Genomic DNA, 26,701 nt, shown 5'->3' on the forward strand with positions numbered 1-26,701 from the left:
ATTTTGTATGTAAATGGAAATTCCAAGTACTTGAAATTTACTCTCAAGTCCTTGATTCATTCCCATTTGTAGTCTTATTTACACCTTTAATTTGAGGTTTCTATGAAGAATGACTTCTCTAATGAAGAGTCAACTTTATGTCAGCTCCACAAACTCTGAATTAGCAAACCCAAATCAATGAGATTTTACTTCACATATGCTAAATAGTGCTATATATAACAAAAATACTGATTCCTAGTGATATACTATTATACTAAAACTCTACTCATAATTAAATTCTGTAGCATTTATATATACATAATTTATTATAGGTTGGGAAAAGAAACTAAATTATTGCAAGCGATTGCATGTGAGAGGCTTTAAAATTCATACTGTAACTGCTTGTACTACATACCATATATCTTCATCTGGTACTTTCAAAGAAATAGCACTTTTGAAGACTATTTTCAGAAAATAGTTCTTCAATGCCCAAAATCTTAGTTCATATGTAGAATCAGTAGGAGAAAACTGTAACCAACACCATTAATAGGTCTTTAAAACAAATATAAACTAAAATGAAAAAATACATATTTCCCCAAACTTTACATCTCAAGAGTGAAAGAATATGCAAAATGACTTCTAATTTTAGCTACCTGGGACACTATATCTTTAATTTAACTCTGAGATAAAATACTTTGGACTGCTTTGAATTTTCAGAATTTTTTTTTCTACTTGGCAAGCAGCATGGACCACAGTTTTAAAATCTGATTCTTTCTCAATCTACCTTTTGCAGTTTCCAACTCTTCCATTTATCTCTAGGGGGTTGCAGGCTGTGTTTACGTTATGCCAAAGAGCTGAAGCAAAAGTGAAATTCCAATTCATCACCCAGATGTTTCCAAACTCCATGTAGCCATATTTGGAATTGTATATATAAAATATCCCTATAATTTATTAATTTTTCTTCCCCACCTGGATGTTTTGGCATCAAGTCATTTTATGTCTGGCAACTCTTGGGAATTTCATATTAAGGTCTGGAATAGGGGTTCCTAGCTAATCAGTCTCTTTTTAATTTTGAAGTCCAGCCAGCTTGGTGGGGGTGGAAGGTATCTAGACATTTCCCGAATACTCAATGCTTGTAACTCAGGTATATTTTTTTTAAAAAGTGGTACTTTAAACATCAGTTGAAGTGTACTTTTTCCTCATGAATTACTTAGCAACCAATGGGAAAGAAAGCTAACTAATTTGTACTTCACTACTTTAAAAAAAAATGTGTATTACACATTATGTAAAAGTATGCACGCTGTCTTGATCATCAGAACAAAAAAAAAATTCCCTTTTATTAAGAAGATAAACTAGTTATAGAGATTGGAGTTGGGAACTCTCCTTCTCCTTAGAAGATATTTTAGTCTGTTCCCTTCCTTTCACAGATGAATAGATTATGTATGGTCAAGCAAGTAAAGTGACTTGTTCAAGGTGGCAGAGTGAATAAAAAAATAATTCAGAACAGAACCAAAATCCAAGTGTTATGCCAATATTAGATTTTCTTATTTTGCCACTAGGAAATCTATTATGGTAAATAAAACTTTTACACCTTTACATGCCAAATTATATTAGGATTGAAATAAGCTTTGACAGTTTTTACTTTGTTCAAATTCTACAAGTGCTGGAATACTTAGACCTGTATCAAATAACTCTTTGAGACTGTCATATGTAACCAGATTCAGGGGTCACATGGATGCCAGTAGGAGCATAATGTCAGTTTATCCTTCTAGCCAACTAAAAGACAAACACCAGTCTCAAATGACTTTTGTGTGGATGGAGCCAATGTACTTGTACTTGGCACACAGTAAATGTTCCACTAGTGATTTTGGTGATGGTGATGATCTGAAAAAAATTTAAACTGGAAGGGAAAGTGATATTTTAAAAACCATTTTATTATCTTTATCTTCACTTATTAGATGGAGACAGCCAGAAACCCAGAGGGTAGGGGGAGACAGAAGAGAGGGAGAGAGAAAGAGAGACACCTGCCTCACCACTTGTGATACTTTCCTTCTGCAGGTGGGGACTTGGGGCTCGAACCTGGGTCATTGTGCATTGTAACATGTGCACTTATCCAGGTAGAGCACCACCTAGCAGGGAAAAGTGATGTTTTCCTAAATATCTAGGTCAAAGACAATAGCATTGGTTACCAGTCTTTCACAAAAACAAATTATGCAGGGCCATACAGATTTACTGAAACATGTTACAAATCTGGAGGAAACTAACTTAAGGATCAGAAGGGAAACTGCTGTGCTTGAGAAAGAAAAGAGAAATGTCAATTCAAGTGAGATTAAAAGAAATGATTTTATAATGACAGAAGTGGCAGAGATGAATAGGTGGCTTTTATTTTTAAACAAGCAAGATCAATATTTAACAATAATCAATAGTTAATATTTAATACAAGTCAATACTTTATATTGCTAGATTTTGACGCTTTCCCCAATTAAACCTAACAACCTAATTTAACTAACTTGCAAGAGTTATTATTTTTTCTCTGGACTAGAAATATGTTAAAATGTCTAACAATAACATTGATTTAGAAATTGGGAGCCTTAGTCAATTTTCACTACACCATTATGTCTAATCATTGAATCCTCAGCTAGCTTTCGAGTCTTTCTTAGCTGAGTCTTTCTGAACTGCAGACCTACCACTTATCTATGAGAAAGTTAAAACATTGCTCTTTTCTAGGTGAAGTGTTTAAGTATCTACTTACGTCTGAGGAGACTTTTTGTTAAAAGGTCTCATCTGTCCTGTGAGGTTATGTAGCAGATACTTGACATTTAGGAGGGATTCAACCTGATATCACTGTGGATATAATTTTGGCCAACAATTGCAGTCAAGTACTCCTGACAAAATTTACAGAAGTTCTTTACATCCTTAGTTAGGATTTTGGCTTTTGTGCAATGCAAAGTCTAAAAACAATAAAATGATATTAAGACATTCATGATTAAGGATAAGCTTTCGAACTTTAAGCTTGCTAGACATGGAAGTCAAGTTGGTGCTTGTATTAGTTATCCTTTGCTGTGTAACAAAATTAGCACAAACTTAAGTGTATGTAAGTCATACACTTAAAGTAGTGTTTTATTTAATTTTTTAATTTTTTAAATATTTATTTATTTATTCCCTGTTTGTTGCCCTTGTTATAGTTATTATTGTTGTTGATGTCGTTGTTGTTGGATAGGACAGAGAGAAATGGAGAGAGGAGGGAAAGACAGAGATGGGGAGAGAAAGACACCTGCAGACCTGGTGTCTATCTTCACTGCCTGTGAAGTCATTCCCCTGTAGGTGGGGAGCTGGGGGTCAAACCAAGATCCTTACGTTGGTCCTTGCGCTTTGTGCCACGTGCGCTTAACCCACTGTGCTACTGCCTGACTCCCTTCTTTTATTTTTTTAACTTGATTTTATTTGATAGGGCAGACAGAAATTGAGAGGAAGGAGCAGATAGAAAGGGAGAGAGAGAGAGAGAGAGAGAGAGAGAGAGACCGACATACAACCTTGATTTACTACTTGTGAAGCCTTCCTCTTGCAGGTGGGCACTGGGAGCTTGAACCTGGTTTTTATGCATGGTAAAATGTGCATTTAACCAGATGTGCCACCTTCTCTTCTCTCCCCTTCTCCTCTCCTCCCCTTCCCTCCTCTTCTCTCCCTTCCCTTCCCTTCCCATCCCTTCCCTTCCCTTCCCTTCCCTTCCCTTCCCTTCCCTTCCCTTCCCTTCCCTTCCCTTCCCTTCCCTCCTCTCCTTTCCTCTTTTTTTTTCTTCATTTTGCATAGTTAGGGTCTTGTGCTGCTTCATTGCTCCTTAGCTAAGTTTTTTATTCAGAGAGAAAGACAGAAAGGCATAGAGGGAGAGACCACAGAGCTTCCCTCCACGCTGTTAGACCTTAAATGTGGATTATATGAATCATGAGGTACATGCCCTACCCAGTGAGTTATCTCAGCTGAAAGCAATGTACTTTTATTATCTTATGGCTTCCATGAGTCAGTCTGGTCAACTTAAGAGCTCAAGTTTGGATTGAAAAGAGGCTGTCATCAAGGTATTATCCAGGGTTGGATCTTTAACTAGGGTTGACTAGGGATGCTTTGCTTTCCATCTTAAGAGACTCTGAGCATAGTCACTCCTTATAGTTGTAGCATCAAAACATTCATTTCTTTTTCTGGCTGCTAGTTGGAGGTACCTTGGACAGCTGGAAGCTGTCTGCAGTAGTTTGTCCTATGGCTTCCCCCAACATGCTACTTACTTTATGGAGGTGTGCTTCTAAGACAGACAGACAGACAGACAGACAGACAGACAGACAGACAGACAGACACAGACAAAGTCCAACAAAGAGGGATACAGCCATAGCAAATAATTATGCTCAAATAACCATAGGCAACTCTTACTTTCTCTCTGCCCCACTATTCAGGAGAAAAGTCACATTCCCACACATGTTCTGGGGGGAGAAGATTGTATGAAAGCAGGAATACCTGGGGGAGGGGTTGGGGAGGGGCTACCCTTAGGGTCTATCTGCCATGGTGTGTCTGTCATGCCATTCCAAGTCCTGAGATTATGAGATTTGGGTGTATAATTTGAGATTACCAAAATTGCCAATAATAATTCTGGACATGCCAAAGATCCTCTGAGTTTGTCTTATTCCCAAGAACTCCTGCTATAATGAGTTAATCAAACAGTTTTTCTGAGCATCTATTGTATGACAGCTCTGCCTGTAGCTATGATCTATTGGCTCACTTCTATGCATCTCTTATGTACACAGAAGAGCTGCCTACTTTGTTCTGGAAGATACTGTAGCCACAGAGACCTTTCTGACAACTTTTTTTAGTACTCTAATAGTATTCTGCAATTATGCTATGAACATATACTCAGTTTTCTCACAATCAAATTGAGTCCCTGGAAAGGCTGAAAGGTGTGAGCTGTTAATGGGGTGGTCAGTGGAAGTGGTGGAAGTGGAAGGAGAGGAAGAGAGACCAATATATGAATATCTATGGGAGTCGGTAGCACGTTGATGTGCTATATGACTTGAGAAGGAAAGTAATGACTTGGTACTTTATTCAGGTTCCACTAAACAGTAGATGAATTGGGTCTGTGTATCTTCGACGTCCATGGCCATAAATAGAGTTTGCAATGCTAATTTCATCGAAGCGAATATGAATAAGGACACTTTCACCTTAAAAGGAATAATGAACATGACACAGTTACGGTTTCACCCTAGAGAATTCGGGAACATTCTTCAGAGTGACAGAAAACTCAGCCTTGTTATGAAGTATGTTAATATCTTCTCCAGATTAAAAAAAAAGGACTTTGTGGGAGAAATTCTCACAGCAGAGGAAAGGTAAACTGTTTACATTTGCTCCTAGCCCTCCTCTCTTTGAGTACAGAAAGTGCCATCTTTTTAGCATGCTGTAAATTCTCCAGTAGTTCAGCAAAAACAAATGGAAGGGGGTGCCTTTTGTCTTGGTACATGGGGATTTATGCAGGCAACCCTATTAGTGTTAATACAGTTAGATGCGTAAAACCCAGCCCTTCAACATGATAATACATAATACACCCTTAATTTTTAATTCACATGGGTCTCAATTTTAAAGCATTTTCTTGTAGTTTGTCCTAATTATAATCATTTTTAATGACAGCTTAAAAATTTCATCCAACTGTCTTATCACATACGGTACTTAATTTCTCAAGTGAACAGTTTTACTGTACACCATTCTGGGAATTTTAAGAACTAAAACATAAAAGGAGAGAAAGTCCTTTGTGTGGTGAAACTAGATATTAATTGTTCTAATATACATAAAGAGACCAAAGCAGTTTCTTGAAGTGGGGCTGGCCTTCCTGCAGAGGCTTCTCCAAGGCCTTTCAGAGTGAGTCTCAAAACCCCAGGGGAAAGGAGAAGAAAAGGAACTCCCCCCACCCCGCCATCCCCGCCCCATTTTGCTGGGTTCTAAAAAAAATCAGCCAGGATTGAATATTCATTGCTACATACTACATATTGAATAGAAGAGTCCTAGTTTGATAAGACCCAATGTGGACACCTAGCTAGAAAGAGCCATGAGCTGGCTACCTTGGCCCTGCCATGCTCCAATCAGATTTTCAGTGAATTTTCTAACATCTGACCACAACTCTCTGGGAGAGTTCACTTTCTGGTGTACTAGCCAGCTTATTTGTACCCAGAAAAACATAACAAAACAAAACAAAACACAATGGATCCCACAATTTAATAACTTTGTTGAAATTAATCATGAGTCATGTGGAGGAAATACAAGGGTTAGAAACAGGGGCGGGCCTGGTAGAGCACCAGGTGAAGTACACATGGCTGGAAGTGCAAGGACTGGAGTTAGGATCTCAGCTGGCTCTCTACCTGCAGGGGGTTGGCTTCACAGGCTGTGAAACAGATCTGCAGGCATCTATCTTTCTCTCCCCCATCTGTATTTCCCTTCTCCCTCGATTTCTCACTCTCCTATCCAACAACAACAATAACAAAAACAAAATGGAGAAGATGGCCTCCAGGAGTGGTGGATTCATAGTCCAGGCATTGAGCCCCAGAGATAACTCTGGAGACAAAAAAGGGGGGAGGTTAGAAACACACATAAATCATAAACACATTGTTTTCTTTTTAAAGAAAAGAGGCAAGATGGAAGACAGGTTCATAATTTGTATTCATTTTTCAGTGGAATTAGTTTCCTGGGTCATTATATATAATATATATATATATATATATATATATATATATATATAGAGAGAGAGAGAGAGAGAGAGAGAGAGAGAGAGAGAGAGAACTATTCAGCTCTGGCTTAGAGTGGTGCTGGGTATTGAACCTGGGACATCAGAGCCCCAGGCAAGAAAGTATTTTGCATAGCCACTATGCTGTCTCCCCAAACCAACTTCATATATCATTGTCTGGGGTATTTTTTTCTTTATTTTTTAAACAGTGCTTTATTTAGTTATTGGATAGAGATAGAAATCAAGAGGGAAGAGAGAGATAGAGAGGGAGAGACACAGAGACACCTGTAGCACTGCTTCACCATTTCCTTCCTTTAAGTGGGGCTGGGGGCTAAAGCCAGGCCCTTGCACATTGTAACATGTGAGCTCACTAAGGTTCACCATCACCCACCTGCAAATTGGGGTACTTTTCCCCTATGATCCTTAATAACCAGAGCTTCTGTTGCTCTAAGACTGTGCTCCAGAATTGTACTATTCCTTCTACCTGCCCCCCTCCAGCAACCCTCCCCCTCACCGCCACTCCCCATCCTCCCCATTAAACCCAAGTCTTCACTCGAAGTGTCATCCTCTGGGAGGCTTTCCCTGACTATGCTTTTGATTCATCTCCCCAGGCATTATTTCTAGCTTTATGCTGCATTTTATGTTTCTACAAACCTCTTTATGAAATTATCTTATATATTGTAAAAGGAAGATGTTCCACTCTCAGCACACTTGCCCAGAGGACAGCAAATCTGTGTGCTGTGCTTCACTGTAGCAGCTTTCTGACATGCATTTTGAGAGCCCTCTTGGCTCAGCAGACCCTAAGAAGACCCAAGACTTGCTCCTGGTCAGCAACAACAAGGGCTTGTTTCAACCATTTCAGAACTGAGCTACAGGGGCCTGGTGGAGACACACCCAGTGGAGCACACAAATTACAGTGCAAAGGTCCTGGGTTCAAGCCCAGGGAATCTACCAGCAGAAACGAGCTCCACAAGTCATGAGACAGTGCTGCAGGTGTCTATCTATTTCCTTCTCTATCTTCCCCTTCCCTCTTGATTTCTGACGGTTGTTGCTGGGGCTGGGTGCCTGCACTATGAATCAACTGCTCCTGCAGGCCATTTTTCCCATTTTGCTGCCCTTGTTGCCCTTGTTGTTGTTGTCATTGCTGTTATTGTTGTTGGATAGGACAAAGAGAAATCGAGAGAGAAGGGGAAGACAGAGAGGGGGAGAGAAAGATGGCCACCTGCAGACATTGCTTGTGAAGCGACCCCTACCGCCCCATGGGACTTGCCTCTGATGAGTTAAATGCTTCTCCCCAGTGTAAACCAGTCACTGGGCTATCATCATCCTTAGCACATGGCCATGGAAGATACTAAAGCAACTGCTGAATTGAAATGAGACTTTTTATTTCCTTTTCTTAGGATGTTTGCATTTTGTCATGTCTCGGTCACTTACTATTTGGGTGGAAGCTTTGACCCCCCCCCCCCCCCCCATGAATGCCACCTGGGCCATCAGGAATTACTTACAGGCTGCTTTGCCTGGTAGATATATATCTCACAGTCTTTTATAGTCATTCATCTGTCATTGGACATCTGGGTTGCATCCACATTTTGATGGTTACAAATTGTGCTGCTTTATATATAGGTATACATAGATCTCTTCTGATGGATGTTTTTGTTTCCTTTGGATGAATCTCCAGGAGAGCAATTCCCAGGCCATAGGGTAGGTCTATTTCCAGCCTTCTAAAGAGTTTTCCAGTCTTCTCTCCACAGAGGTTGGACCAATTTACATTCCTACAAGCAGTGCAGGAGGGTTCCTTTGCCCCTACAACCTCTCCAACATTTGTTGTTACTATCCTTTCTGATGTACGGCATCACAGGTGTAAAATGGTATCTCATCATTGTCTTTATTTGCATTTCTCTGATAATCAATGACTTTGAGCATATTCTCCATTGCCTGTTGACCCTATGGGTCTCCTCCTCTATAAAGTTTTTGTTCCTATCCTCACTCCATTTTATCATGGGCTTATTTGGTTGTTTTTGGTATTAAATTTACTGAGCTCTTTATGAATTTTGGTAATTGGTCCTTTGTCTGATGTGTGTTGTATAAAGATCTCTCACACTGTAGAATCTCTTTCTGTTAGGGTAGTGATGTGCTTTGCTGTGAAGGACAAGTCATATATATATATATATATATATATATATATATATATATATATTACTTAACATTTTTATTAATATTGGCTTACAAGATTGTAAGATTACAGGCTATAGTTCCACACCACAAACACCACAAAAGTTCTGTGCCCTTACCTTACCAATGATAAACACCATAGTTTTCACAAAATCTTAGAGACTGTTTACTTATGGTTTTGTTTTTCATTCTCTCTCTCTCTCTTTCTTTCTCTCTCTCTCTCTCTTTCTTTCTCTCTCTCTCTCTCTTTCTTTCTCTCTCTCTCCCTCTCCCTCTCTCTTTCTCTCTGCAACTTCATATGTATCAACTCTCTAATTTCCATATATGAGTGAAATCATCCCACAGTTGTTGTTTTTTTACCTCTTATTATAGTCACCTCCAGTTAAGTATAATCACCTCCAGTTCCATCCATTCTGTCCCAAAAGACATAGTAGCAACTTTTTTTTTGATTGCATAGTAGTATTTCCTGGGAAGATATATCCCACAACGTTTTTATGTAGTCATCTGCTGATGGGCATTTAGGCTTTTTCTACTTGTTGGATATTGTGAATGATGCAGCTATTAAGATAGAAGTGCATATACCCCTTTGAATTAGTGTGTGCATGTCCTTTGGATATATGCCTAGGAGTGGAATTGCTGAACCATAAGGTAATTCCATTTTTATTTGTTTCAAGACTCTCCATATAGTCTTCCAAAGGGGCTGTGCCAGTTTGTATTCCCACTAGCAGTGTAGCAGAGTCCCTTCTTCTCTCTACAACCTCTCCAGCACCTGCTATGTCCTGTTCTGTTAATGCAGGCTATCCACACAGCTGTAAGGTAGAATATCAATGTAGTTTTAATTTGTATTTCTCTAATGATAAGTGAAGAGGAGTATTTATTTATATGCCTGTGGATTATGTGTATTTCTTCTTTAGAAAACTATTCAGCTTTTTTGTTCTTGTTGCTGTTGAGCTATTTGATTTCTATATGTATACAGTTATTTGTCAGCTATATGCTCTGTAGTTATCTTCTCTGAATTATTGGGCTGTCTTTTTATCCCTGTGTAGTTTTATTTCAATGTATTGAAGCTTTTTAGTTTAATGTAGTTTCATTTATTTAATCTTGTTTTCATTTCATATGCCCATGGGGTTTTGCCTCTAAATACATCTTTGATATTGAAGGTTTTGTGGGGTTTCACCAATGTTTTATTTTGTGTATTTTATAGTTTAAGGTCTCATCTCTAGATCTTTGATCCATTTTATTAATAGCTAATTATGGTGAATGGTGTTAAGTGGTGGTCTAATTTCACTTTTTTATGTGTGGCTGTCCAGTTTTCCAAGCACCATTTGTTGACGAGACTTTATTTTACCCATTGAATGGTTTTGACACTTTTGTCATATATTAGATGGCTATCAGTTCTGTTTTATTGGTCCACTTGTCCATATTTATTTCAGTACCACACTGTTGTAATCACTGTTGCTTTATAGTATAAACCGAAGTTGGGGAGCATGATATCTCCAATTTTTACTTTTTATTCTCAAGAGTGCTGTGGCTATTCATGGTTTTTGTGGTTTCACACAAATTTTTCCATACGTTATTCAATTTCCTTGAAGAATGTCATTGGGGTTTTAATAGATATTGCATTGAAACTGTAGATTGCTTTTGGTAGGATGGTTATTGTAATAATGTTTATCTTTCCAATCCACGAACAAGGGTATGTTCTGCCACTTCTTTGTGTTATTCTCTATTTTTTTTAAAAAACAATGTTCTATAGTTTAAATTGTACTTATCCATCACCTCCTTTGTGAAATTCACCTTCAAGGCATTATATTTTGGGGATTTGATTATAAATGTGATTGAGTCCTTCAATTCCCTTTGGGGCAAGTTATTTTAAATAAGAGCATGTATGATTATAGAGTAAGATGTTGCAAAGAATGCCTTGCAGGGTCAGTAACTTGATTTCTTTGGTAGGGTTTAGGTTGTGGCTAGCATAAATGCATAAATAAATAAATAAATAATAAACCAAAGCAAAATGTGATAGCAGATTTTTTCCCCTGCAAGTGCTTCTAAGTCTACAAAAGCAGGCAGTTTTCTTTCCTTATGAAAGATCCCTAATAATAGAGCTTCTATACACTCACACATAAGTGTTTTCTGTACACCCACAAACATTTTAAAGCTTTCATGTAAACCACTTCCCAGTGGGTACTAACATGAGTTTCACTAAGAGATTCACACTAAAAATGACATTTGAAGGAAGATCTGGCTGTGGTTTGACCTTCGATAGTTTGGGTACATCCAGATCTAATGTAACTATTGGGAAAAAGCAGCATTTTCTCCCCATCAGTTTACTCATGCCTGGTTCCTGTTCCAGATGGCAGGAAGGCACAAACGCTATTTCCGTGCATGTGCGGTCTGTCTTCACTTCCTTTTGGGAAAGGCCCAGGTTTTTCTGAGTGGTGGGTACTGGGTTTACATTTGACTGTGTGTGTTCCTGTGCTCTGTCCATCCATACATTGATGGTCACATTGACACTCTCTGAAAAGTGGTCTAGGGCTTGCAGTGTAATGGTAACACATTTGCCCAAATAAGTTTATTCTGATCATGTGCCAGATGGAAGGAAGAAGGCAGGCACAAACATTTCTTTCTTTCTTTCTCTCTCTCTCTCTCTTTCTCGTAAGCATCTTTCCTATCTACATACATATGCAGTCTGTTTGACTTCTTTTTCAGAAAGGAACCAGTTTTCCCATGTGTTTTATGTAGGCCCAATATTAAAACCAATTGTAGTAGTCTATTCTGCCAGTGGCACAGACTGGTCATGTGCTTGTACCAACCACTTCAGCGTGCCCCACAGCGTGACTCAGGTGAAGGCTTATGGGAGAACGGAAGTAGTTTCTGCTTTGTCTGGGCATGCTTGAGATGTGAAATGAAAAGCCATGCCTGCAGAGCTCATGACCACTAGACCAATGGAGGAGAAAGCTAATCTCTCTTCTCTAGCATAGCTGAGCCAAGGCATGCCCTGGCCTTCCAAGTGGAAGGGGAAGTTGCATCTACTGTCAATGCTGGAAGGAGGGGAAAAGTCACCTCCAAATTAGTAGCTTCCAAGTATCATTTTCAATAAAAACTTCATGATAAAAAAAGCATGTTAATACCTAATGGTTAGTGGTTTTTATGATGGCGTTAAACCGTTTGTATTGAGACTCTACAGCTGATGCTGTTTCCCCCACTGAAGAGAGAAATTGGCTGCTTGTGCAACGTTTGTGCACTTTCCCTGTTACTATAAAATCAGCCCCCAGGAGAATTTTAAGTCTTCTTGAATTGCTTTTTAGCACAGACTCAGGAAGTAAAAGTTCTAAAACTGCCTGGTTACAGACAAATCACTTAGAAAGCCAGCTCTGTACTGGCAAACTCAGGCTACAGGAAATGTTTCAAAAGGCAGAATATAACAATATGAAAGCTAAGTATTGTTATTTATTTAACAAACGAAGCAGGCTGTCATTGAACACTAAAAGCCTCTAGGAACTCTTTAAGGTCATGTGAAATGCTAGTTCCTTGTTGTAGCAGACATCCTGCTAAAATGTGTGATGATGTTTACACACGTGCGTCTTGGCTGGTGGACTGGTTTATAAACACACACATAGGCACAAATTCTCTACTCAGTAAAAGTTCATTAATCCATTATAAGGTGATTCTGTATAGTACAGAACAGGAAGCCATATTCCAGACATCCAGAAGAATTCCATCTATCAGTGAAAATATCGAATCACCAAAATTAAATTCAAGCCTACTATACTTGCAAATCAAAGTAACCAGATATAGCTGTATGGGAAACGATCTCCCTCTTTTTATATAGCATGCTTACAGAGAGGAATGAGGCTGGATTTAGATTTACCATGAAAACCTGGCTGTGGGCAGAGGAGATAGCATCATGTTTCAAGAAAGAAAGAAAGAAAGAAAGAAAGAAGGAAGGAAAGAAAGAAAGGAAGAAAGATTTTATGCCTGAGGCTCCAATGTCCCAGGTTCAATCCCTTGCACCACCATAAACCAAAGTTGAACACTGCTCTGGTCAAAATCAAAAGAAAAGGAGGAAAGAAGGAAGGGAGACAGGAAGAAAGAAGTTTGTAGCATTGTAGAGCTGGGTTATTTGGCTTGGTAGTGTTATCTACTCTACCCACAGCACAGTGGGCCTCTTCAGGACCATGAATGAATTCCCTTTCTATTCCTTGTCCTCTGGCTCCTATGATGGTTTCCTGTGCCCAGACATGTGCAATAAGCAGCTAATGTTGTAAAATAGATGGTGATTCTGTGTTTTCACCTTTGACGAAAAGTTACAGTTTTTAAAAATCATTGGCTAACAAACTGAAGATTATAATCTTAAAAACATTTCTATCAAACAAAATAAAACATTGGGTGGTGGTGGGTGGGCAGTCAGGCGGTGGTGCACCTGGTTAAGTGCACCTATTACAGTGCACAAGGACTCAGGTTCAAGCCTCTGCTCCCTACATGTAGTGGGGAAGCTTCACAAGTGGTGAATCAGGGTTGCAGATGTCTCTATCTCTTTCTTTCTCCTTTTTACTTTGCCTCCAGTTGTGGGGCTTGGTGCTGGCACTATGAATCCACTGCTTCTGGGGGCTCATTTTCTTTTTATTTTCATTCGAAGGACAGAGAAAAGTTGAGAGGGGAAGGGGAGAAAGAGAGAGGGAGAGAAAGGAAAAGACTTGCAGACCTGCCTCACCGCTCGTGAAGTGCCCCTGCTGTAAGTGGGGAGCAGGGGCTAGAACCCAGATCCTTGCATGTATCTTTGTGCATAGTGTTATGTGCACTTAACCTGGTGTACTACTCGCCCCTTCTCTTTCCCTTTCTATAACTCCTTCCCCTCTCAATTTTTCTCTGTCCCTAGCCAGGAGAGAAAGAGAGAGAGAGAGAGAGAGAGAGAGAGAGAGATAGAGAGACACAGAGAGAGACAGAGAGACAGACAGAGAGAGAGAGAGGAAGGAAGGAAGGAATGGGAGAGAAAGAGAGAGAAAAAGGGAGAAAGAGATAGTTCAAAATGAAATGTTTGGGAGTCGGGCGGTAGTGCAGCAGGTAAAGTGCATGTGGTGCAAAGTGCAAGTACTGGCAGAAGGATCCTGGTTCAAGCCCCTGGCTCCCCACATGCAGGGGAGTAGCCTAACAGGTGGTGAAGCAGGTCTGCAGGTGTCTGTCTTTCTCTCCCCTTCTCTGTCTTCCCCTCCTCTCTCCATTTCTCTCTGTCCTGTCCAACAATGACATCAGTAACAACCACAATAATAACTACAACAATAAAACAACAAGGGCAACAAAAGGGAATAAATAAATATTAATAAAACATTTAAAAAAAAGAAATGTTTGGAGTGGTTTTAATTGATTGGCTGTTAGAACCTCAGTTCTGGAATCTATTAGAAAGGGTCCAATGTAAGCCCCTTATCCTGTTGACACTTGCTCCCTGGCTTACTTACAATGAACTTTGGGTTGGCCATCTGTGAATATTTAAAACAACTTATCTGCCCCAAAAGTAACAGAGATAGGATTGTAAAAGTCACGGAAGACATTCGAGAAATGATAAACAATCCTGACAATCTGAGTATATATTCTAGGCTGCTTATGATGACATATTCTTATAACACTTGTCTGGGTGCCAGGTAATGGCAGGATGGAAAGCCACATTCCCCAAATAAGTGAAGGATGTGTCACCATGAGCTGCTTCTGTCTCCAGAAAACTCTATTGATAGCTGAAAAAGACAGGTTAAAGGTGCAAGTGAGATTTAATTCATCTCAAAATATCTTTTAAGAACTTTATGTTCAGAGAAATCTCCACTTTCTTCTCCTTCTTCTCCTTCTTCTTCTTCTTCTTCTTCTTCTTCTTCTTCTTCTTCTTCTTCTTCTTCTTCTTCTTCTTCTTCTTCTTCTTCCTCTTCCTCTTCTTCTCCTCCTCCTCCTCCTCCTCCTCCACCTCCTCCTCCTCCTCCTCCTCCTCCTCCTTCTCCTCCTCCTTCTCCTCCTTCTCCTCCTTCTCCTTCTTCTCCTTCTCCTCCTTCTCCTTCTTTTGGACATCCCACTCTCAATGTTAGCTAATTTATGATCCTTAGGAATGTCTAATGCTCCCCCTCCCCCTTCTGTGTGCTTTTAGCGAGAAAGGTTTCTCTGTTTAACTAATTTGAATTTTTGTTTTGTTTGCCAGATAAGGTATTCTGTGATTTTTTTTTTCTTTCTAGAAGCAAAGAAGGAACTGGAATAATTCTTTTCATCTTGGTTTTGAAACATCTTATTAGGTACTTTGGGGGAGTCAAAGATGGTGCAGAGAGAGGAAGAAATCAGGTCCCTCTCATTTCCTTCTCTTTTTAAAAATTTATTTTATTTTTGCCTCCAGAGTTGTTGCTGAGGCTCTGTGTCCATTGCTCCTGTAGGCTATTTTTTCCCTTTTGTTGCCCTTTCTGTTTTATCATTGTTGTGGTTGTTATTATTGTTGTTGTTATTGGATAGAGCAGAGAGAAATGGAGAGAGGAAGGGAAGACAGAGAGGGGGAGAGAAAGACAGACCCCTGCAGACCTGCTTCACCACTTGTGAAGCAACCCCTCTACAGGTGGGGAGCCGGGGGCTCAAACCAGGATCCTTATGCCAGTTCTTGCGTTCTGTACCCGTGTGCTTAATCTGCTGTGCTACTGTCCGACTCCTGGTCCCTCTCATTTTCTACCACAGTGAGCCAAGTATTCACTGTAAGGCTAATTAGTGTTTATTTTTATTAATAGAAATGTTACTTGAAATTGGAATCCCAATAGGAAGTTTGTATACTTTCTATGTATGCTGCTGCTGCTTATTGTAAAGTTACTCAACATAAAGTTGCAAGCACTGCACAAATTAGGGGTGGCCACTAAAATAGTCACCAAAGATCCCTGTGTATTTTCCTCTGAAGTAATTAAATTTATACACGGGTTAAAAATGGCCACGAAAGAGAAACAATTAGTGTAAAAACCAGGATGGAGAAAGTTGCCTCCTCTTACTGAATTAAGATTCTCAATAGCGTGTGGTACCATAAAGCTGGTTTCACGCTGGTCAAGTAAGAGACCATTATTTGTGACAAGCAAAACCAGAAGATTTGCAATTACGACTCTGTTCAGTTAGAGGTTGAAGAGTGCAGACAATTTATGCCAAACACATCGGATTTCCAGCATTTTCTGATGTTGTTAGTAGCTTTGGCTTTCAGACTTGCTGAAATTTGCATGAGGTATGCTCTAGCTCCAGGGAAGAGTGTAAAAGCTGTGTTCAATGACCAAACCTAAGCTCATAAACTCCAAAGAATAGGGCGAATGTATATGCCTCTGGAAGTTAGGGAATAGTATTAAAGTGTTTCTCAGAGATGTAAGAGGTCTTCCATACAAGAAAGTCTTTTTCATCCTTCTAGAATGTTCTACATTAGCCTCTGAAGAAGCTGTGTAAATATTCTAGGACCTGTCTTAGTTGAGTGTATTGCAATGTTTCATAGGTATGCAACTTGTGTAGTTCAGAATTCACACTCAGAAGAACCCACAGTTGGTGTTTTGCAGTCACCATCTTGACATTCCTAATAATCTTAACTTGAATAAAAAAAAAATGATTGGGCAGAGATAGCTCATTGGGTAGGGTGCATGCATTACCATGCACACTGCCCACTCCACATGAGTGTTGCTAATGCAGCAGAGGATGCTGTGACACTAGGTGTTTTACCCTCTCTGTGTCTCCATGAAAAAGTGGCTCAGAAGACTCCTGTGCTAAATATGAATAGACATGGGCCCTAGGTCCATTGATGGGGTTTTTAGTTTACAGTATTTATATACTTTTCCCATATTTGGGAGCTACTGTCTGCCCTGATCCAGTGTTCTAGTCCTATTCTCAACTCTGACGCCATCTTCCTAGACAATACTTTTAGCCCAACTGCATGTTAGCTGTGGAGCTCTGGCAAAAATTAGTAAAGTTATGGGCCCCTTGGAATATACCTTAAAGTGGACTTCCTAGCTTTTCCCAACATGAAGACCCCAAATTTCATATGCTATATTTTTACCTTTAGGTTTCTGATTACTAAAAAATAATTTGTCCTTCTTTATATCTTCATGCTTTACAGCCACTAAGTTGCAGATGCTACCATGATGCCAGCCTGACTTACCCAGAGAGACAACTTCACCAGTGTATCCTGGAAAGCCACCTTCCCAGAGTCCTACCCCACTAGGGAAAGATATAAACAGGTTTATATTTTGGGTTGACCTGTCAATGGCCATGTCCAGTGAAGAAGCAATTATAGAAGCCAGACCTACCACCTTCTGTACCCCATAAAGAACTTTGGTCCGGGAACTGGGCAGTGGCACAGCAGGTTAGGTGCACATGGTGCGAAGTGCAAGGGCCAGTGTAAGGATGCCAGTTCAAGCCCCTGGCTTCCCACCTGAAGGGAGGGTTACTTCACAGGCAGTGAAGCAGGTCTGCAGGTGTCTATCTTTCTCTCCTCTTTCTGTCTTCCCCTCTTTTCTTGATTTCTCTCTGTCCTATCCAACAACAATGGCAGTAATAACAACAACAATAATAACAACAATGACAAACAAGGGCAACAAAAGGAAAATAAGAAAGAAAAAAAAAAGAACTTTGGTCCATATTCCCAGAGGGATAAAGAATAGGAAAGCTTCCAATAGAGGAGATGCGATCTGGAACTCTGGTGGTGGGAACTGTATGGAATTGTATTCTTCTTATCCCACAATCTCGTCGATCATTATTAAATCACTAATTAAAAAAAGTGGCTCAGAATGACAAAATTACACATTATGGAGGTCTATGTTCTACCACTATTACCCAAAAAGATTTATTTTTTTATGAGAGATGGGAGTGAGAGGAGGGAGGGAGAGAGGTAGGGGGAGAGAGAGAGAGAGAGAACTAATGAGTGCTCTCTGGCATATGTAGTGCCAAAGACTGAATTCAGGACCTCAGCCATACAAGTCCTGTATCCTACCCACTGCATCACCTCCCTGTTCTCATAATTTCATCTTTGAACCTGTGCTTTGTAAGTGAAATGTGTACTCATCATCCTTTGCCAGCCCACTTGCATGAAGGCTTTACAAAGTTCCTGCAAAAGAGTTTTGGAGGCACCATAGTAGGTGGGAGTTCAGTGAGATGCAAACTGAGTAGAAGGGAAGCAGGTTACAGAAGCCCAGCATTCCACAAGGAAGAACTGAGAAGTGGGCAGATTCAGAAGTAAGTTAAAAATTGTAGAGTTGGTTTTGTGTTCTATTTTTACTGTTTTGGTAAGTAATGCAAATATGTATAAGAACTTCAAAATACAAGCATAATTGTGGGAATTTCATGTATAAACTAAATGTTCTTACATGTACATTTATATATTTATGTATATATATATATATGATATAAAGAAGAATGGCAAAAAAAAATCACTAAGTTTTGATGTATTACACCAAAGTAAAGGACTCTGGGACAGGGGGTATGTTCAGGTCCTCTTCTTTTCTTTTCTTTTCTTTTCTTTTCTTTTCTTTTCTTTTCTTTTCTTTTCTTTTCTTTTCTTTTCTTCTCTTCTCTTTTCTTTTCTTTTCTTTTATCTTCTTTCCCTCCAGGGTTACCACTGGGGCTAGTGCCAGAGCTACCAATCCTCTGCTCCTGGCAGCCATTTCCCCCCATTTTATTTGATAGGTAGGACAGAGAGAAATTGAAAGAGGAGGGGGAGATAGAAATAGACACCTGCAGACTTGCTTCATTGCCTTTGAAGCTTACCCCCTGCAGGTGGGGAGCTGGGGCCTTGAACTGGGATCTTTGTCCTTTGTATTATGTGTCTTTAACCCGGTATGCCGCTGCCCGACCCCCTGGAGTAAAATTTTCAAAGACACCTCTTACACTGATGCCATGAACATGGTTTTATGGATGTTATCTTCTATGTACTTTGTGGCTTGGTGGCTTACATTCAGGTTTTTTTTTTTAATCTAGTTGAAATTATTTTTGTGTCTAGACTAGAAAGTAGTCTACTTTCATTATGTTGTGTGTAGCTGCTCTGTTTTCACAGCATTTGTTGAAGAGATTTTCCTTCCTCTTCTGAATGGTCTTGAATCATTTATTTTAGATGAAGTATTAGTAAGTGTGAGTTTATTTCTGAGCTCTCAATTCTGTTGCATTAATGTGTGATTATGTTTTTCTCCAATGCATACATATGCACATACATACATACATACATACATACATACATACAGTTTGAAGTCATTTATCACGATGCTTCCATTTTCTTGCTCTCTCACTCAGGATTACATGAGTTGTTTGAGCGCCTTCTGTGATTTCATTTATTTATTATTTTAAAATGTCTACTTTCTATTTATTTTTCTTGGAGCTAGGATCTTATGAACGTGGCTCAAGTTTGAACCTAAACACTACATGGGAGTGGGACAGCATCAGGGGAAGCTCAGGTACTGAAGTATCTCTCTCTCTTTCCATCTAGACAACAACAACAACAACAACAACAAAAACAACATGGTAGCCTGAGAGCAGTGAAATCACTCATGGGTAAACCTTGAAAGCACGCTGTTTCGTGTAAGAATCCAACTACATGTTATATGATTTCACTTACATGAAACATTGAAATCATCCCAAGCATCTTTTCAGACCACAGTGGAATTAAACTAACACTTAACAATCAACAAAAGATTAGTAATAGTTCAAAAATGTGGAAGCTCAACAGTACCCTACTTAACAACTACTGGGTCAAAGAGGAAAGAAATCAAAATGTTTGACAAAGACAGGCACTATAAAAATATTTGGGACACAGCTAAGGCAATACTGAGAGGGAAGTTCATAGCCATACAAACACACATTAGGAAACAAGAAAATGCTCAAATAACCTGATTGAACACCTTAAACACACAGAAGAAGAATAAAGGAACCTAAAACAACCAGAAGGATTGAAATAACTAAATTTAGGACAGAAAGCAATAACATTGAAAGTAAGAAAACCATGCAAAGATGAACGAAAATAAATGTTGGTTCTTTGAAAGAGTAAACAAAATTGACAAACCTTTAGCCAGACTCACAAAACAAAAATGTGAGAAGACCCAAATAAATTGGATTGTATATGAAAGAGGAGATATCACAACAGACACTGCAGAAATTCAACATATCATGCGAGGCTTCTATGTCACCAAGCTAGAGAACCTGGAAGAAACTGATAAGCTCCTAGATACCTACGGACTTCCAAAATTAAGTAAAGAGGAACTAGAAAATATGAATAGGTCCATCACAGCTAATGAAATTGAAATAGTTATCAAAAAACTTCCCAAGAATAAAAGTCCTGGACCAGATGGTTTTACAAATTAATTCTGCAAAACCTTCATTGAGGAAGAGTTAATACCTCTCTCTACTTTTAAAAGTCTTCCAGAAGATTGAAGACACAGGAATACTCCCTTCCAGCTTCTATGAAGCCAACATCACTCTGATATGAAAAGCAGACAGGAATACAACCAAAAAAGAAAACTACAGACCAATATCTCTGATGAACATAGAAGCTAAAATACTCAACAAAAGTCTAGTCAACCGGATACAGCAGTATATTAAAAAGATTGTTCATCATGACCAAGTGGGATTTATCCCAGGGATGCTAGGTTGGCTTAATATACATAAATTAATCAACATGATCCACCCCATCAATAAATGCAAGAACGAAAACCACATGGTTATATTTATCGATGCAGAGAAAGCCTTTGACAAAATACAACATCATTTATGATCAAAATGCTACAAAAAAGAGGAAAATTCCTTAAGATAGTGGAGTCCATATATACCAAACCTATAGCCAACATCATACTCAACAGTGAAAAACTGGAAGCATTTTCCCTCAGATCAGGTACAAACAGGGCTGCCCACTATCACCATTACTATTCAACATAGTGTTGGAAGTTCTTGCCTTAGCATTCAGGCAGGAGCAAGGAATTAAAGGCATACAGATTGGAAGAGAAGAAGTCAAACTCTCCCTATTTGCAGATGACATGATAGTATACATAGAAAAGCCTAAAGAATCCAAAAGCAAGAAGCTTTTGGAAATTATCAGGCAATACAGTAAAGTGTCAGGCTATAAAATTAACAAACAAAATTCAGTCAGTGGCTTTCCTCTATACAAATACTAAATTAGAAGAAAAAGAAATCCAGAAATCAATTTCTTTTACCATAGCAACAAAAACAATAAAATATCTAGGAATAAACCTAACCAAAGAAGTGAAAGACTTGTATACTAAAAATTATGAGTCACTTAGGAATTAAAACATTAATCTTCTAGTAGGGGAAAAAGTAAATAAAAAATGAAAAGTTGAATGCCTGGGGTGGGGGGTGCGGGTGGTAGTTGCTTAGCAGGTTAAGCGCACATGGTGTGAAGCACAAGGACCAGCATAAGGATTCTGGTTCAAGCTCCGACTCCCCTGTTTCTATCTTTCCCAAGTGCTGTATGTGACTTAGTGTTGGTTGTACAAGTCCATGAAAATACTAGGTCATACCAAATTGACCAGTTTACATGGTTGAAATTGAATAGCAAATTTTATGTTATGTGAACTATAACTCAACAAGGCTATTTTTATAAACTTTTATGTATAAAGCATACCCCCCCCCCCAACTAGGGTTATTGCTAAGACTTAGTGCTTGCCTGGCCACTCTAGTGCTCCCAGTGAATATTTGTTTTTCTTTTTTTTTTTTTATTTATGCTTGAGATAAAGGGAAATAGAGAGGAAGAATCAGAGGGAGAGAGAAAGAGACACCTGTAGCACAGCTCCATTTCTCTTGAGGCTCCCCTGCCTGGCTGGAGGTGAAGATCTGAACTTGAACCTAGATCCTCTGCATGGCAATAATGTGTATGCTCTATTGAGTGCGCCTCTGCCTGGTCCCTAAAATAAAGACATTTATATTGGCTCTTGCCCCAGAGACAGGGACAGATACACTATGGTCCATGGACCAAATCTGGCTCATTGCCTAATAGCCTGCAATTTGTAAATAAAGTTATGTTGGAATATAGCCATATTCATTTGTTTACATATTGTCTATGGTGGCTTTCTTACTACAATAGCAGAGTGGAATAATATGACAGGACTTCATATAAACCTTTATAAAATGTTTGTCACTTGGCCCATTGATATAAAATGCTTGCCCAACCCTGTTCTAGAAAAACAAAGCCATCCAAACAAATAAAATAGTAAGAGTAGATACTTCTCATGCTAAGGTCCATGTACCATATTAAGACACAATATATTGGAAAGGTTCACCTTGAAAATTTCCAAAGAAAAGACAGCCTTATTATGGGAGATTTTTTCTTTGGTCATAATATTTGAAATTGCCCTATTTAATTAATTTGTAGTACATGGTTACCCATAAAAGATACTATGATTATGTCTACTTCTAAGGAAAAAAATTGCTTTGACAAAATATTATTCAAGACTTCCTCACCACATAGAAGTCACATTTTAAACTTGCTGAAAGATCTAGTTCAAGCTCATTTAGTACATCATTCTTGAACATGTAGAGAGTTGGTCATAATCTATGGAACCAAGGGAAAGAACCTTGTGAATAAATCTATGCTAGAAGAAAGTCCCTAGGCCTGACAGTTTATTTCTTGATTGTTTGTCCCATTATCTTTTCTTCTTTTTCTCCAGCTTTTAATTGCATGTCTATCCAATGCTCCATATCTTCCTTCCCTCTTATTATCCCTGTAATGCAACATCTCTCTTTTCCCATTTCTTTCTGCTTTTTCATACCACCATCTATCATTACCTTTTTTATATTTTAATTTTATCAGTGATTTAATATTGATATAAACAATTATAAGATAGCAGGGGTATAATTCCGTACCGTTCCCAACACCAGATTCTATATCCTCATTCCCTCCATTGGAAGCTACAGTATTTCTTCCAAGGTTGCAGATATGGTTTAACTATTCTTTCTTTCTTTCTTTCTTTCTTTCTTTCTTTCTTTCTTTCTTTCTTTCTTTCTTTCTTTTTTTTTGTGAACTTTTTAAAATCTTTATTTATTTGTTGAATAGAGACAGTCAAAATCGAGAGGGAAGGGGGTGATAGGGAGAGAGACAGAGAGACACCGTCAGCCCTGCTTCACCACTTGTGAAGCTTTCCCCCTGCAGGTGGGGACCAGGGCCTTAAATCTGGGTCCTTGCACACTATAACATGTGCGCTCAACCAGGTGCGCCACCACCTGGTCCCTGGGCTAACTATTATTTCTACAACTACCTGTCAACATATATATCCATCTATTTCCATGGTCCCATTTTCTTTTCCTTTCCAAGTCACAGCTACACCTATTATTACTTCCAAATGTCCTTCCTCTTATCCTCTTCTCTCTCAGGGTCCTGATGGAATTGGGGTTCACAGCTCTCTGGTCACTTTCCCTTTCATTTCTCCTTTGCTAGGAGTATGGACCAAAACTCTCTATGGGTTGCAGAAGGTGGGAGGCCATAACCTTTTCATATCATAGTGGTAAGTACAGTGGACCTGAGAACAATGATTTTAAGAATCAACCTGATTTCAGGGAGGGCAAAATATGGACAATTAATGTAACTTGGTATCTGTGAAGAATGACACTGGAGGTTTGTGGAATCTGGATTATAAACAAAACTGACATAGAGTGGTTACAGTGTAACTGTTTGTGTAGCAGATACCTTTGCCTTATGAACCTGTTAGATGTACAACATGTGTACAATGTTGTGGATTCTAAAAAAATATAGAGACTTTTAGAGAGATAGTGAAAGGGGACATATACCCCAGGTATTGGGATTTACAGAAGAAGAAACATGTCGATTGCCACCCTCAGGTAGTCAGGGTCACTCCAAAACCTGTCCAAACCAGCTGGACTGCTAGTGAACATGGCTGGCTGAGGATCTACAGGTAGCCAGGGACTGTCCGGGTTCACTGGAGCCAGGAAAGCCAAAGACAGAAGACAGCCAATGTTGTGAATACAATCTGATCAATTCCAAGGCGGTGGGACTAAAGAAGACCATAAAAGTCAAAGTTGGGTGAAGGAGATAGCATAATTATGCAAAGGACTGTTGTTTTGGTAAGATAAAACACCCCCCCCAAAGTATCTGCCTGATGCTTATTCAGCCCTTTTCTTTGTCCTCACCCCTTTCCAGGACTTCTCCAACAACCTCCTCTTTCACTCCAAGTCTAATATCCCAATACCATCAGTACTATTTGCTTAACATTCTTACCCTTAATTCCTTTCCTAATAAATTTTCTTAACATTCTAATGGTTCCTGTACTCACTAGTATTTTCTGTATTTGTTTTTAATCTTTTCTAAGACAAGAAAGAATCTAGACAGCTCACATCTTTATAGTAATAAGATGACCAAAATAAATTTCTCATCAAATTTGTGTTCATCTACAGTTCCAAACTCACAGCTCCTCAAATCCTTGGATTTGCTTAAATGCTGAGTCTGATAACTGTATCTTTTGTTAGTGAAGTGACCTTTGGGAGAGACTGAGGGTGGGGCTTTTTGCCTGAAGAAATCAACCCTGAGGTTACAAAACTGGAACTTCCTCTTCCACCCCAGCCCCAAGGCCTCTGGGAATGAGAGAGGGTTATAAGGTTGATTTCAATTGCTAATAAACAATCAGGTAGCTAATCCTATTTAAGTATTGGAGCTTCCATTAAAAATTTAAAAGGAGGGAGATTAAAGGCACTTCCCAGTTGGGGAACTACATCTGCTTCAAGTGTCAGGCTTCAAGTTCTGATACAATGAATCTCCTTTGTTTAAGTCCTCACCTTAGGCAACTCTTCACACAGCTGTTGATTTGTATCTTTAGTATCTTTTCTAAAATGTTGTTGATCTCAAAAGTAAATAGGTTAGTTCTTTGTGGTTTCTCAGTAGAGTAATGGAATTGGGGACCTCTGATTCATAGCTGGTTGGTTGATACTAATCTAGGCTTCTGAGTAATTTTGATGTGCAGGCTAGTCTCAAATATGGAGCCTTTAATATGTAAAGTCTGAAACTATTTGAGGGTAGATAGTGCCAGAACTGAGTTGAAGTCTCTGACATGCTGCTATTTTCCAAATGCCATGCGCATTGGTGTGGGGAAGACTATAAACATTTGAATTAGATCCAGAAGTCATGAACAGTGTGATTTGCTCATAATGCCTGGATAAATCAATTTATTCAGTTAAAAATTAGAAAGTATAAAAAGTCTTCCACCTTTACTTGGGGCAATCTGCTATAAGTAGGACACAGTCTAGTTTATGCTGAGACTCTGGTTGTTGGAATTTACCATTCCTGATTTGACTGACAGGGGGTTCTGTGGTAATTTGCAGTTAGGCTGGAAGATACTCTCTTTCCTCTATCTTCAATTTCATATATATATATGAAATACTTTTTTTCTCCAGAGTTATTGCTGGGGCGCTGTGCCTATATTATGAATCCACTGCTCCTGTGGCCATTTAAAAAATTGGGGGGGATAGAAAAGAGAGAAATTGAGAGGGGAGGGGAAGATAGAGAGGGAGAGAGAAAGATAGATGCCTGCAGACCTGCATCACTGCTTGTAAAGCAACCCTCACTGCAGGTGAAGAGCTGGGGGCTCAAACTGGGATCCTTAGGCTGGTCTTTGAGCTTCACACTATGTGCGCTTAACCTGGTGTGCTACCGACCAGGCCCACAATTTCCCATCAATGGTTTTCTAAGTCTCAAACAACCCATCTCTATACCTCCTAGAAATTTGCATAAAAATGGAAAATCTTAGGGGCTGGCTGATGGCACATCTAGTTGAGCACACACGCTACCACATTTGAGGACTCTGGTTCAAGCTCCTGGCCCCACCTGCAGGTGTGTGTGTGTGTGTGTGTGTGTGTGTGTGTGTGTGTGAGGAAATCACCAGTAGTGAAGTACTGCTGCTGGTATATCTTCTTTCTTTCCCTCTGCTCTCAATTTCTTTCTACTCTGTCAAGAGAATATCAGGAAAGAAGAGAAAAGAAAAAAGAAAATGCTAATTCTTGGGTCATACATATCCCATACTTTCTGAATCAAAGACTTTGGGAGTGTTGTCTAAACTTCCATATGTTAAGGAATTCTAGCAACTGCTACCATTGTAGAACCCTGTTTTCATAACATACCTGGAGTGGAAAGCTTGATCACCCTTCCACCTTTGTCCTCTACCCATTTAGGATTAAGGGTGGCAGAGTGGTGGGAGGTGACACAAACAACAACAACAACAAAAATCTAACAAAAGTTTTATTGGAGGGGGGTGGGGCTGTGGTACATCTGAAGTGCACACTACCACGTGCAAGGACCTGGGCTTCTAGCCCCTGCTCACAACCTGCAGGGGCAAAGTTTCACGAGTGGTGAAGCAGGTCTTTAGGTATCACTCTTTCTTTTCTCTTTTCCCTCTTTATCTCTTCATTCCTTCTCAACTTCTATCTTTCCTATTCAAAAAAAAAAAAAGGGGGGGGCGGCATCACAAATGATGTATTCATCGTGCAAGTACCCAGCTCTAGAGAAAACTCTGGTGGCAATAAAAACAAACAAACAAAAAACCAAACAAACTTCCTACCAGGTAAGACTGCTGTCTACATAATGACTGTTCAGTTAGAGAAAAGATTCCTGTTCTTTTTCCCGTACTTGGTCTAGAAATCTCTTTGTTGGGTGATTTGGTAGAACATGATTGATTGTGATTAAACAGTTTTCAAAGGGATCAGAAAAGTCAACTTCTCAGCATAAATAGAACTAATCAGGGAAGAGGAGGAAGAAAAGCAAAAGTGGAACTACAAATGAAGCTGAATTTTAAAAAATAGAACTATAAATTAGGTGATTTAATATTT

This window comes from Erinaceus europaeus, chromosome 12 (assembly GCF_950295315.1).
Source record: "Erinaceus europaeus chromosome 12, mEriEur2.1, whole genome shotgun sequence".
NCBI classification, from domain to species: domain Eukaryota; kingdom Metazoa; phylum Chordata; class Mammalia; order Eulipotyphla; family Erinaceidae; genus Erinaceus; species Erinaceus europaeus.